The 12,982-nt window shown below is 40.1% G+C and overlaps 1 protein-coding gene across 7 annotated transcripts in view; it reads right to left on the bottom strand.

The window, feature by feature from the left end:
• The window catches only part of HECW2 (HECT, C2 and WW domain containing E3 ubiquitin protein ligase 2), a 417,065-nt gene that overhangs the window by 296,484 nt on the left and 107,599 nt on the right, over window positions 1–12,982 (bottom strand). The window contains exon 1 of one of the 7 annotated variants that reach the window (XM_033859937.2): window positions 5,605–6,384. The exons of the other annotated variants lie outside the window; for them this stretch is intronic. The gene's annotated coding sequence lies outside the window, so the exon portion shown is untranslated. Of the gene's footprint in view, window positions 1–5,604; window positions 6,385–12,982 lie in introns of those variants that run through there. 7 annotated transcript variants of the gene reach the window in all.

The raw sequence follows: 12,982 nt of genomic DNA, 5'->3' as shown, positions 1-12,982 counted from the left end.
TGCCAAAAAAAAAAAAAATCAACCTAGATCTATTCAAGCCTCCAGAACCAACTACCAATTTACAAGAAATACGGGGGACAGAGGGCCATATTAAACTAACCATGAGGAATGCAGTCAGCAAAATCCAGACTGTGAGAAACTCTAATAGGACAAATATCTTGATTCCTTCCAAAATTAAACTACAAGAAAAAAATAGGTGGAAGAGGGCTACCCTGGTGGTGCAGTAGTTAAGAATCCACTTGCCAACACAGGGGACACGGGTTCGAGCCCTGGTCTGGGAAGATCCTGCATGCCGCAGAGCAACTAAGCCCATGCGCCACAACTACTGAGCCTGTGCTCTGAGCCACAACTACTGAGCCCATGCACCACAACTACTGAGGCCGTGCGCCACAACTACTGAAGCCCACGCGCCTAGAGGCTGTGGTCCGCAACAAGAGAAGCCACTGCAGTGAGAAGCCCGTGCACCACAACGAAAAGTGGCCCCTGCTCGCCCCAACTAGAGAAACACCGCGCACAGCAGCAAAGACCCAATGCAGCTATAAATAAATAAATAAATTTATTAAAAAAAAATAGGTGGAAGAGCACTCATTAGATTAAAAGGGACTTAAAGGACGTATCCACCAACTGCAATACGTGGGCCTTGTGTGGAAGTTTTTGAATCCTTATGGGGGAAAGATATTATAACATTTATGAGATCAAGATATTTATGAAATTAAGGATCTGTTCATTTTCTAGATGTGATCATAGCATTGTAGTTACAGTTAAAGAGGCAGAAAAGCATAATGGTTAAGGGTCCAAGCTTTGGGATCATACTTCCTGGTTTCAGACATCTCTTCTGAGACTGGGCAACAAAACTTTGAGTAAGATCCAATGGCTGCATGTTCTCATCTCTAACACAGGAAATAATAATGGCAGTTGTTTCATTAAGTTGTTGGAGGATTATGAGATGTAACAATACCATGAAAAAGCATTTGATACAGTGCCTGGTTCACAGTAACCATCTATTCCATTTTTATTACTACTGAGGTGACGAGGAACCTTTTTAACACCTTGCTATTGACCGCACTCAGCTCAGTTACTCTGGACTAGATTACTCCTTTTGCCCAACCAGATGCCTGCAGGACATCACCTAACGGGACCTCACCATTCCCATCCACCATCCTCCCTATTCTGTTCCTCTGCTCCCAGCTGCCAAATTCACAGATCCCGATTCCTTTCCTTTACCGCCCCATGAAAAGTATAGTCTCAAGAATCAAGGATTCTCCTAAAAAGGGTGCTGGTTCATCTCCTCAGCTAAATCTCTTTGAGTAAACCTTTTCCAATTCATACGTTCGTGCCCTAATTTGCCCCAGCAGGACCCAGGCCCTGCCCTTCCAATCCTGGCCATAGCAAACCCATGCTTCTTCTTCCACTCCAGGCTTGTGTTGTATGTCCTGGGATCCAACAAACAATTTCACTGTTTGCTGCCTCTCACTGCCTTCAGGCTACAGAACCACATTTCGAGTCTGAAATTTTTCACCGTCTGCTGCCATCTTGACCTTTTCTCCACTTCAGGGTAGAGAAGGGCAAGGCTCCTTGTAAATCCTTTAGATCAGTGCTGCCTTCCTGATTTCACCAAGGCTACTTACTTGGTGCTTTGCACATGTAGGCACTACAAAAATCCCTCCTGGTTTTTTTTATAATACTTAGAAGCAAGGAGTAAAGCTGGTTTACATGTCAGGATCTGGAGAAAACAGTATACAAAGACTGACTTCAGGAAACTAGTGTAGAGAAAGTGATAGCATTCGAAAACCTTCTGCCATCCCAAAAGGAAAAAAAAATTCTAATTATTCCTCCCTTCTTAAGAATAGACCTGGGCTGTCTGTCATAGTTCTGCTACTAATTAGATGTACAGGATTCCAGGTAGATGATTTAACCTCTCTAGGCCCCCAGCTTCTTCATCTGTAACATGAGGATGCTGGATTATAGGATCTCTGAAAACTCCTCCAGCTCTAAAGGTATGATTTTAAACATTAGAAATAAAACTCCCAGATGCAGATGTCCATCCTAAAGCAGGTGAACCCATAGTCACTGACACTATTTTCACAATAACCATTAACCAACAATGCCTCATGACTACTAAACTGAATACTAAAATGACGGCTAATGCCATTATAAATTTAATAATAGTATAATATGTATCAGTTGCCTTAAGTTGCATGTGCAAGAGTTATACGGTACTAGTCTAACATCTTGTGAAATAAGTCATAATGTTAATCTTAATAACTTATTGGCACAGAGTCCAGCATATTTTCAAATGCTACATGGTAAACAGTCCAATATCTGCTGAGTTCATTCATTTAATTAGGAATTCTGCCCTAGATGATGCTTTGTTCAGGCTTTCGAGACTGCATCACGCTAAAGTGAGATTGCCCTGGCTGAGCTAGAATAATCCTTCAGTTCCTTTTCCTTGCTCCCCTCTTTGTTCTCTGGAATTTAGGTATAAAATTGAGTTATCAACCACTTTTGTTCAAGGCTGACCCACCTTAAACGACCATCTTGGAATGCAGCCAAGGCTATAAAAATACATCTAGAGACAGAAGTGTTTCCAGGAAACTGAAAAAGACTGACATAAACGTTTGTAAATAAAATCACAGACTCACAGCTTGCACAAAAGTAGGACTTCAGCTCAGCATCCAGCAAGCTGGAACCTGTTTGGGCCTACATTTTTACCTGTCCTGGAAACTCCATTCCAATGAATCTAATGGCCATGGTACATAAAGACAAGTGTTTGTTAGGCACCCTAGCAAAAAGTTGCCCCAACTGTATTACAGGCAAAAGGGTGGTCTCAAAAGAAAATCAACCTAATCCTGTCCTCAGCCCACTTCACTGGCTATGGAAACACTATATTAGAAAGAAGGGGACAGCTGTAACTTAGAGAAGTAGCATTTTAGTGATGGGGATCAAATCATCATTTCAGTCTTTCCTAAAGTTCTAGGCATTGTGCTGCTGAACGACACATAGAGGAAAGGAGATCTAGACACTTGGGTTCAAGAGCCAGCCAAGCACTAAAAGGAGGATCAAAGTTGATCAAGTCACTGCCCCTCTCTGGGCCTCAATTTCTTCATCACTGAAACAAGACTGGACCACCCAATCTCTAAGGTCCATTTGGAATTCAACATGTATGAATCAATGACATTTATTCAAATATCTGGGTTGTCACTTCAACCCATTTCACCCATCATACATAGAAAACAACCATCCTCTTTTACCTTCACTCCAGCCTCTATAATGTGGTTGAAATGCCAACACGTTTACAGTAGACTCTGCACCACCCCTCTGTGGGGCTCAACCACTGCCCCACTCTCACTTCCCAAATGTCCCAGTTTTATCCTGTTTCAGGGCATGTTAACACATCTGACTTCTTTCAAAACCAGAACTCCTTCCTTCTTCAGGCCTGTTTTCGTGAACTGACACACTATAAATAAAGCGTGTCAAGGACAATGGTCAATATCCACATTCCCCACAGGCCTGTCCATTTTCAATCCAGTCCTGACAGAGTCAGGTTACCTCAGTTATCTCCTAGCCACCTGCTTCTGTAAATGAAGTTTCACTGATACACAGCTGCACGCATTCGTCTACATACCGTTTACGGCTGCTTTCTCACTACAACAGCAGAGTTAATTAATTGCAGAAGACACAATATGGCCAACAAAGCCTAAAATATTTACTACCTAGCCCTTTACAGAAGTCTGCTGATCCCTGCCCTAAATGGATGCATGGCAAGCCTAGCACTAAGCTGCTCTTCCAAAGATCCTCTGGATAAAGGCAGTACTGAAGGAAGGATAACATTCACTGAGGGTCTCCTACATGCTGGGTACCACACTAGCTTTCTACCTACTTTTTGCCTAAGCAGTGATACAGACTTGATACCACTAGACTGTACACTCCTCCAGGACAGAAAGCGAGATTCTCTTTATAACCTCAGCTCCTAAAAAACTGGCTGTACACAGAAGACACTCAATATATATCTGTTGAGCTGAATTACAGGTTATCTTATTTAAGGTCACACAATAACCTACAAGGAAACTGAAGGTCAGGTAAATGGCAGGACAAGGTGTGAGCCCAGGTTGGTCTGACTCTCTCCAATATTCTATAAGACTTGAAGCAAGTCAGCAGTCTTCCTGGGAACTGAGTTATTGTCACCACCACCTGATAACATGGAGCTGCTCTTGGCTTCCCAAATTTCTGTTCCACACAACTCTATCCCCAGCGGTCGCACGTAACTACCACTCTCTGAGCACCTACTACGCACCAAGCGCTAGTCTACGTTTTTTGTATGTATTGATGCCTTAACTCTTCGCAGCCCCATGAGTGGTACCACTGATTGTCCCATTTTATAGATGGCAAAACTGAGGCCAAAAGGATTTAAGTAACTCATCTAAGGTCACATAGCTAGTAGGGGGTAGAGCCAGGATTTAAATCCAAGATGTCAGACTCCAGAGCACGTACCCTTAACCACCACCCTAAACCATCTCACTTTTACCATAAGATTTTTCGACAACTCAGCCCAAGACATACATCCTCCATAAAGACTTTTAAATGAGAACAAACATTTCATTCCATATCTACCCTTTACCCACCATATCATTTATTTATACTAAATGTCATTATACTAAAATGCATTCATGTGCTTTTTTTATCTTCCCTTTTATGCCACAAGCTCCTTTAAGGTAAAGACCATTTCTAAGGAGTTATAAGCCCAAATGTTTAAATAATAACAAACAGGGACTTCCCTGGTGGCACAGTGGTTAAGAATCCGCCTGCCAATGCAGGGGACACGGGTTCAAGCCCTGGTCCAGGAAGATCCCACATGCCGCAGAGCAGCTAAGCCCATGCGCCACAACTACTGAGCCTGCACTCTAGAGCCTGCGAGTCGCAACCACTGAGCCCGTATGCTACAACTACTGAAGTCTGCACGCCTAGAGCCTGTGCTCTGCAACAAGAGAAGCCACCGCAATGAGAAGCCTGTGCACCGCAACAAAGACTAGCCCTTGCTCACTGCAACTAGAGAAAGACCACTGCAACTAGAGAAAGACCACCAAGGCAGCAATGAAGACCCAATGCAGCCAAAAATAAAGATAAATAAATAAGTAAATAAGTTAAAAAAATAATAATAATGTTATAAAAAAAAAATCCACCTGCCAATGCAGGGGACACAGATTCAAGCCCTGGTCCAGGAAGATCCCACATGCCGTGGAGCAACTGAGTTCGTGAGCCACAACTACTGAGACTGTGCTCTAGAGCCTGCAAGCCACAACTACTGAGCCCGTGTGCCACAATTACGGAAGCCCGTGCATCTAGAAACCCATGCTCTGCAACAAAAGAAGCCACCGCAATGAGAAGCCTGCCCACTGCAACGGAGAGCAGCCCCCCACTCACCGCAACTAGAGAAAGCCCACGCCCAGCAACAAAGACCCAACGCAGCCAAAAATAAAAAATATAAATAAATAAATTTATTTTAAAAAATAGTAATAATAATAACAAACATCTTCCATTTGGCATTTCCACAAACTTTAGAAAAACTTTTTTTTCTAGATAAAACAAGAGAATTTATTGACTCACAAAACAAGCACCCAGGGAAGCTTTGAGCTGCAGGTATGGCTGTATCTAGGGCCTCAGCAGAATGTGGTTTCTCTTTCTCCATCTCTCTTTTTTTTCTTCTGTTGGGTCAATCCCAAGATGATACACTTTTTAGTGAAGGCAATATGGGTTGCCTACAGCTCCAGGTTCACATTCCTCCAGCTATATGTCCAACGGAAATGAAAGTTATTTTTCTTCCCTGTGCTGAAATATATCTTGGGTGAAGAAAGAGTCAGCCTTACAGTCCTGAGAGTGCTGTCCTTTGAAAGGTGAGTTTACAAGGTTGGCCCCTTGGCTGGTACATTGAAACCTGGATTTCAGGAGGTTCCCATCATTTCCTGATTAGAATGGCTCACTTTGTCAAAATTATTTATGCAAACAATACTGTTTATGCTGACAACCTGCCTTCCTCCTGGGAGTCTGGGATTTCAGTACGTGCCAAGCAGAGGATGCCGACGTGACCAGCCCTGATAAAAACCCTGGGCAATGAGTCCCTAATGGGCTTTCCTGGTAGACAACATTTCAAATGTGTTGTTACATGTTGCTAGAGGAATTAAGTGCACCTTTTGTGACTCCACTGGGAGAGAATTCTGGAAGTTTGTACCAAGACAGAAAACTTTTTTTGGTGGCTTTCATTAGTTCAGTCTTCAGGTCTAATAAAGGACAACTGTGTGAACTAAGCTTTTTTGTTATTAAGCATCCAGGTTACATGGCAGTATTTAAGAAGTGCACAGGTTTTCACAGGTTGGTAGATCCTCTTGCACAAGACATTATAAAGTACATTTATTTTAATATAAAATAAATTAAAATCTCATTATTATACAAGTTATTATTTTCTCGAAGTTAAATCCTGTCTTGAAAATTTAGGAACTATTGGTGTTTGTTATAGTGCTGAACACTAATATTAATGCAGAGATTACATGTATTTATAACTCCACTCAGATTAAACCTAGGAGCCATTTTCCTTATAAATATGCCATTTATTTTAGAAAGGTGGAACTGGTGGAAAGACCATGGAACTAAAAACAGAAATGGGAGTTCAGATTCCAGTTCTGTCAGTTACTAGCCAATGTACTCGAGCATATCATCATCTCAATGGGCATCAATTTCCCCATCTCTAAAGATAATATTCACTCTGCCTTCATTCTAGAGTTGTAAATTTAATATTTATGAATGATGTCCCATAAGTATGGCAATATTTTTACAAAATTGTGGTGTCTTAACCCCTAGCAATATCTTATATGGTATATATATTAGATCCCCGATACGTAAGTTGAGGATATAATGAGAACACTAGGGATATCTGATTATCAGTTATATCAACTGATTAAAGAAGGTTTTATTATTGTCTTTTAAGACTTGGCCAGAGCAAAATGTATCCATAAATAAGCAATTTATATATTACAACAATGGCATCATTTTTGACTCACACTCTCTTTTCATATTATTTTGACAGCAAGCATGGCTGCTGTTAGAGAGTATGAAAGATGAACTTATGAGCACTGAGTTAAATTTGTTTCATTTTTAAAATATTTAATTGTAGGTATAGCATTACCTTGCATGTTCTTCACAAATCTCAATCCAGGTAAGCTTGCAAGGTGTCTTTAGGTTGGTTGCCTAACCTTCCAAGTTTAAAGAACCTCATTTTTATCTTAACCTAAAATTATTCAGAGCATCTGTAATTGTATAACACTTCTAAACTATTTCAGGCAATTTGGCTACTATATAGAATCTTTAAGAAGCAATTTACGAAGTGACTCACTTAGGTGACCCAGAAGTATTTTCACATCTGCCAAGTGCCTCATTCGCTCATTCAAGTGCACAGCAAGCACCTATTACATGGAAGCCACTTGGTAGAGTCAAGGGAGATCTGCAATTCCAATAGGACAATATCCTCACCATCAAGGAGCCCACAGGCCAGTGTATCAGCTGCATGAGCACAACAGGTAAGTACCTAACATGGAGATGCTCCCTGGAGCAGAGGAGGACAGCACAGTCTCAGGGGCCAACACCAATTGGAAAGACATTCAGAACACACCGGAAACCTGAGGACATCACTCTCACCTCACTCTCATTTTTCAAGAAATTAAGAGATATAACAAATTCATAAGCAAAGTCAGGAAAGGAAATCAGTGCTTTCACATATTATTTTAAATGCCTGTCATCTCCTTTGTCTAGGTACCTATTTCACAGTTGCATTAATGTGTATTTTAAATGACCTAAGATGTAAGGCAATGCCTTTAGGAATAAAATTAATTCTTATTACACTTCAATTTAAGGTTTCCAAGTTGAAGCCACTGACCTTAGGAAAAACGATTCTTAAACACAATTAGGCTAGTAGCCTGAAAAAAATTCAGGGAGGAAAAGAAGTACAAACACATCAGTGAAATGTATATTAAACTTGAACACAGGGGAGGGTCTTTGAAGCACAAAGTTCAGCAACCTAAAGCCTATGTAAAGGGCCTTCAGTGAGACAGCATCTGTTTCTCTACCACTTCCTAATTAGATCCCCACTTGGAAGGTATATTTATACTTTTCTAGAATAAGCAAGGTCACTGCCTCACCATATCGAAAAGTTTTATCAAGAAAATGTCACAACCCAGTTAAAGTCATTCAGCAACCATTATAATTTTTAAAAGTCAGCAGAGGAATTCAAAAGACAATCATTAATTCAACAAATGTTTGTGACATACTATATTAGTTTGCTAGGCTTCCACAACAAAGTACCACAGACTAGGTGACTTAAACAACAGAAATTTATTTTCTCACAATTCTGGAGGATAGAAATCTGAGATCAAGGTGCAGCAGCGTTCACTCTTTCGAGGCCAATTTCCTTGGCTTGTAGATGGCCACCTTCTACTTCGTCTTCACTTGGTCTTTCCTTTGTGTGTGACTGTGTCCTAATCTCCTCTTATTATAAGGATAGTAGTCATATGGGTCAAGGCCCACCTTAATGACCTCATTTTAACAAAATTCTCTCTTTAAAAACCCTATCTCCAAATACAGTCCACGCTAAGGTAATGGGGGTTAGGACTTCAACATGTGAATTTTGAAGGGGGCACAATTCAGCCCATAACACATACCTACTCTGTGCCAGGCTCTAGGCTAGGGGTTATACAAACCAGACCTGAACAACATCGATGCTTCGTCCATCCTGACAGCACTTAATTTTTCATCAGTATCTTTCATGTGTTAGTTACACATATGTAGTAATTTAAGGACAGAAAATTAATAAGCATCAAATCTAATGAACCACAGACTATAACTGATAAATCGTGCAACCATATTGAAAGGAAGAGTAGGAAACAGGAATGAAAGGAGAGGTAAAGGGGAAGGAATGAGCTACTTTCCATGACTAGATCCTAGAGCTTCTGTACAGCACACAGCATGGGCAGCCTTCACTCCAGTCACAAAGCCTACAGGTTCCCAGCTGCCCAGGCAGGCTTTCCTGGGCAGTGCTGTTCAACGGCATTATTGTTGAAGGCAAGTCAGTTTCTGGATGGGCAACTGGGAACCTGTTGGCTCAGTATTCTCCAACTTTAATGTGCATAAAAAGTTCTTCCCATGTGACACACAAAAAATCTTCTACACTCCCTTTTATGATTGATCCAAAGGATTTTTTATGGGTGCTTTGACATAACCTCCAGTGACTACTATATGTACATACGTATATATATTTCTTTTAAAATGTATATTTTATATACATACATGTAAATGTACATATATGTTCCTTAAATATGTATTTTATATATCATATATATTTTAAACATAATATACATATATGTATATATTTCTGAAAATGTGTATTTTATATACATACATATAAAATGTACATATATATTCCCAAATACATATTATACATTTATTTACCTATGTATGTGTATATATATTTAATGTATGTTTTATACATACATATATTGCTTATATATTCCTAAAGTATATTTTATATATTAAATATATTTTAATATGCATAATATATATCTATATACGTATAATATACATATATCCTTTTAAATGTATATTTTATATACATACACATATATTATACGTGTGTGTATATGTATATGTATGTGTGTATTCCTTAAAAAAGGACTGTCTGGACACATACCAGACAAGTGGTAGAAGGGTAGGTTAATTTATTATCCTCTTGAGCTTTTCTATAACTAATAATTAATCTCCAATCAGAAGAAAATATTACTATTTTAATAAGATAGCAGACAAGGTCTTTTTTCTTTTCCTTTCCTGTATCCCTGACAACATTACAAGGAAATTAGACAAACCAATTCCTCTTTCACCTAGCATTTCCCAAGTTAATGGTCCAGAACCACTCTACCTAAAATGTGGTCCTTCAACTGCAGCATGTGTTAACACCTGTCTCTTCTAAGAGGCCTACTCAGAATTTCTTGTCCGTACATTAGATAACCTCAAACTATTTTGCTTCTGGAATTCCTGCACTTTTTATTTTTCTGTGTCTGCTGCCTCTGAGCCTGATTTCAGACAGCCAACCATCCACTTCCTTTTCTAGGGTGCTGTTTTTGCTTTTCAGTGAGAAACTAGATAATTAGATATGTCATCACTGTTCCAAACTTAGAGGTGCCAATCGATCGAGTCTCATGTCACACCTATGGCCCTCACACTCTTATGTGCTTTTATTTTAATGCATGAACTCTGGGACATATACTTTGGCTTCACAAAGGCCTTCTTTGTCCTCCACATTCTCTAAAAGCTGAGTGTGCTGAGGGTGAACTGTGTGCCCAGCACTGCCTAGTGTTCTGCAAGTACTAACCCCTTAAATCCTCGCAAAAGCCCTAGGGGGTAAGAAAAAGAACCCTCATTTTACAGCTAGTGGAGGTGGATCCAGGGTATAAACCCAGGCATGCTTCTTGTCACAGATATGTTGTCAGATACTTGGCCTCAGGGTAAATGAGGTACTTTTAAAGAAAATAATCTGCCCAAATTCTCTTATCGTTGTGCAAATAATAATCTCGTATATTCACTAGGTCTCGATTTTCATAAAATCCTAGCTATTAAAAAGACCTTCAAAGCTATCTTAGTCAAAGGGTCAAAGCCTTTTTTTAATAATAGATTATTTCCACGTTTCACAGTATAAAAAATAATCCCTGCCTTCACAAAGGAAGAGACCCAATGAGTTTACGATTTTGTTCTCCATTCCCAAACTCAAGGCCTTCTTAACATATGAATATATGTTGAATTACAATCTAATATAGTGGTTTAAAACATGTGTTTTGAAGACTGGCAGCCCTCGTTTGAGTCCCAGCTCTGCAATTTATGAGCTATGTGGCTCTAGGCAAAGCCCTCAACCTCTCTGGGCCTTGGCTTTTTCACTGGCCAGATAGTGGTAACCGTACCCACACCACTGGGTCTTTGTAAGGATGAAATAAAATAACACATGTGAAGTACTTAAGCACAGTACATGCCACTTAGTAAATGCTAAATAGATGTTCTTTCTTTTTTTCTTTTTCTTGGCTGCACGGCAGTCAGAACCCATGCCCCCTGAATTGGAAGCGCGGAGTCTTAACCACTGGACCACCAGGGAAGTCCCTAGATGTTCTTGACATTTTTAAAGTTTCATGCCAGTTCAGCAGTTAGCCAGATGCTCATCTTCACAAAACAGGCCTTGTACACAAATCAACAGATCATTACAAGAAGTCCTTCAGTTACAAACCCCTTCATTACCTGTTAGGGGACAAAATGGCAGAATGCTACTAATTACTCTTCTAAAATCAGTAAGTACTTAACTAGAAGATTTTTTTTTAAGCTAATTTTATTTTTTAATATTTTTTAACATCTTTATTGGAGTATAATTGCTTTACAATGGTGTGTTAGTTTCTGCTTTATAACAAAGTGAATCAGTTGTACATATACATATGTTCCCATGTCTCTTCCCTCTTGCGTCTCCCTCCCTCCCACCCTCCCTATCCCACGCCTCTAGGTGGTCACAAACCACCGAGCTGATCTTCCCGTGCTATGCGGCTGTTAAGCTAATTTTAGCCTCAAAAGATAACTCTTTCTTTGAAGCAAAAATGAGATATTAGCCCTATTGTTCTTGATAACCTAGTTTTCCAAAGAATGTATGCAAATTCTAACTTTCAAAAACCCTACCATTCCATTTTTTTTAATCAAATTTATTATTGGAATTGGAAGATTTTGGACTTAGCATTTTCTTTTTTGTTTTTTAAATTTATTTATTTATTTATTTATTTTTGGCTGTGTTGGGTCTTCGTTTCTGTGCGTGGGCTTTCTCTAGTTGCGGCGAGCGGGGGCCACTCTTCATTGCGGTGCACGGGCCTCTCACTATTGCGGCCTCTCTTGTTGCGGAGCACAGGCTCCGGACGCGCAGGCTCAGTAGCTGTGGCTCACGGGCCCAGTCGCTCCGAGGCAATGCGGGACCCTCCCAGACCAGGGCTCGAACCCGTGTCCCCTGCATTGAGCAGGCAGATTCTCAACCACTGCGCCACCAGGGAAGCCCCATTCCATTTTTTGACTCTACAGTGTCCTATCACCATCATCCTACATTAGATAGCAAACACCTGTTGTGAGGGCTTGGCACTCAGCCTCTCAACTGTAAAATGAGGTAATAGCATCTAACATCTAACATCTAGGGTTTTGTGGGGATTAAATGACATAGTGAGTGTAAGGTGCTTCATGTAATGGTTTTAAACAATACACAGGAAGCATTTGCTGGATGTAGCTATTATTCATTAATTTTGTAAATCTCTCCTTATAAATTGAACAGCGGAGACCAACTGTTTGCATCTGGTAGTCTATGCAGTTGTGGAAAGCAGAGATCTTGAACTGGGTGATGATTATGAAGAATTATGGATATCACTGTTAAGCTATTTCTTAGTAACAAACCCACACTCCTTCTGCATTAAAATATCACAGGGATTCCAGCACGAAGGCCAATCACATCACAACTCTGAAATGGCATTTGGAGCCTTTGCATTTCCCTAACAGACAGTTTTAGTCACTAATCTCCAAATTTTGAAGTGGTAATTATTTGATATTTGTTAGGTTCTGTGCTAGGATCAATGAGTCCAAAGAAGTATGAGACATTCCTTCCTGTACAAAGCACAGGATGTAAGGCAGGGTTCTCATCCTGGCTGCAAATAAAAATCAGCTGGGGTGATTTAGGAACAGATGATCCCAGGCTTTCCTCAGCCCAATTAAAACTGAAAGCCTCTGGGATGGGGCCTGGGCATCTGTAATGTTTTCTTTTGTTTTAAAGTTTCCCAGATGGTTCTAATACACAGTGAAGACTGAGAACCACATGTGTAAGGAGAAACAGGAGAAGCAGACAAGAAAATTCTGGAAAAAAAGATCAGGCCATTTTATCCCA

The sequence above is a fragment of the Tursiops truncatus genome, chromosome 7 (genome assembly GCF_011762595.2).
Source record: "Tursiops truncatus isolate mTurTru1 chromosome 7, mTurTru1.mat.Y, whole genome shotgun sequence".
NCBI classification, from domain to species: Eukaryota; Metazoa; Chordata; class Mammalia; order Artiodactyla; family Delphinidae; genus Tursiops; species Tursiops truncatus.
The sequence above is the reverse complement of the archived record's forward strand: the minus strand, read 5'-3'. Positions and strand labels throughout refer to the sequence as shown.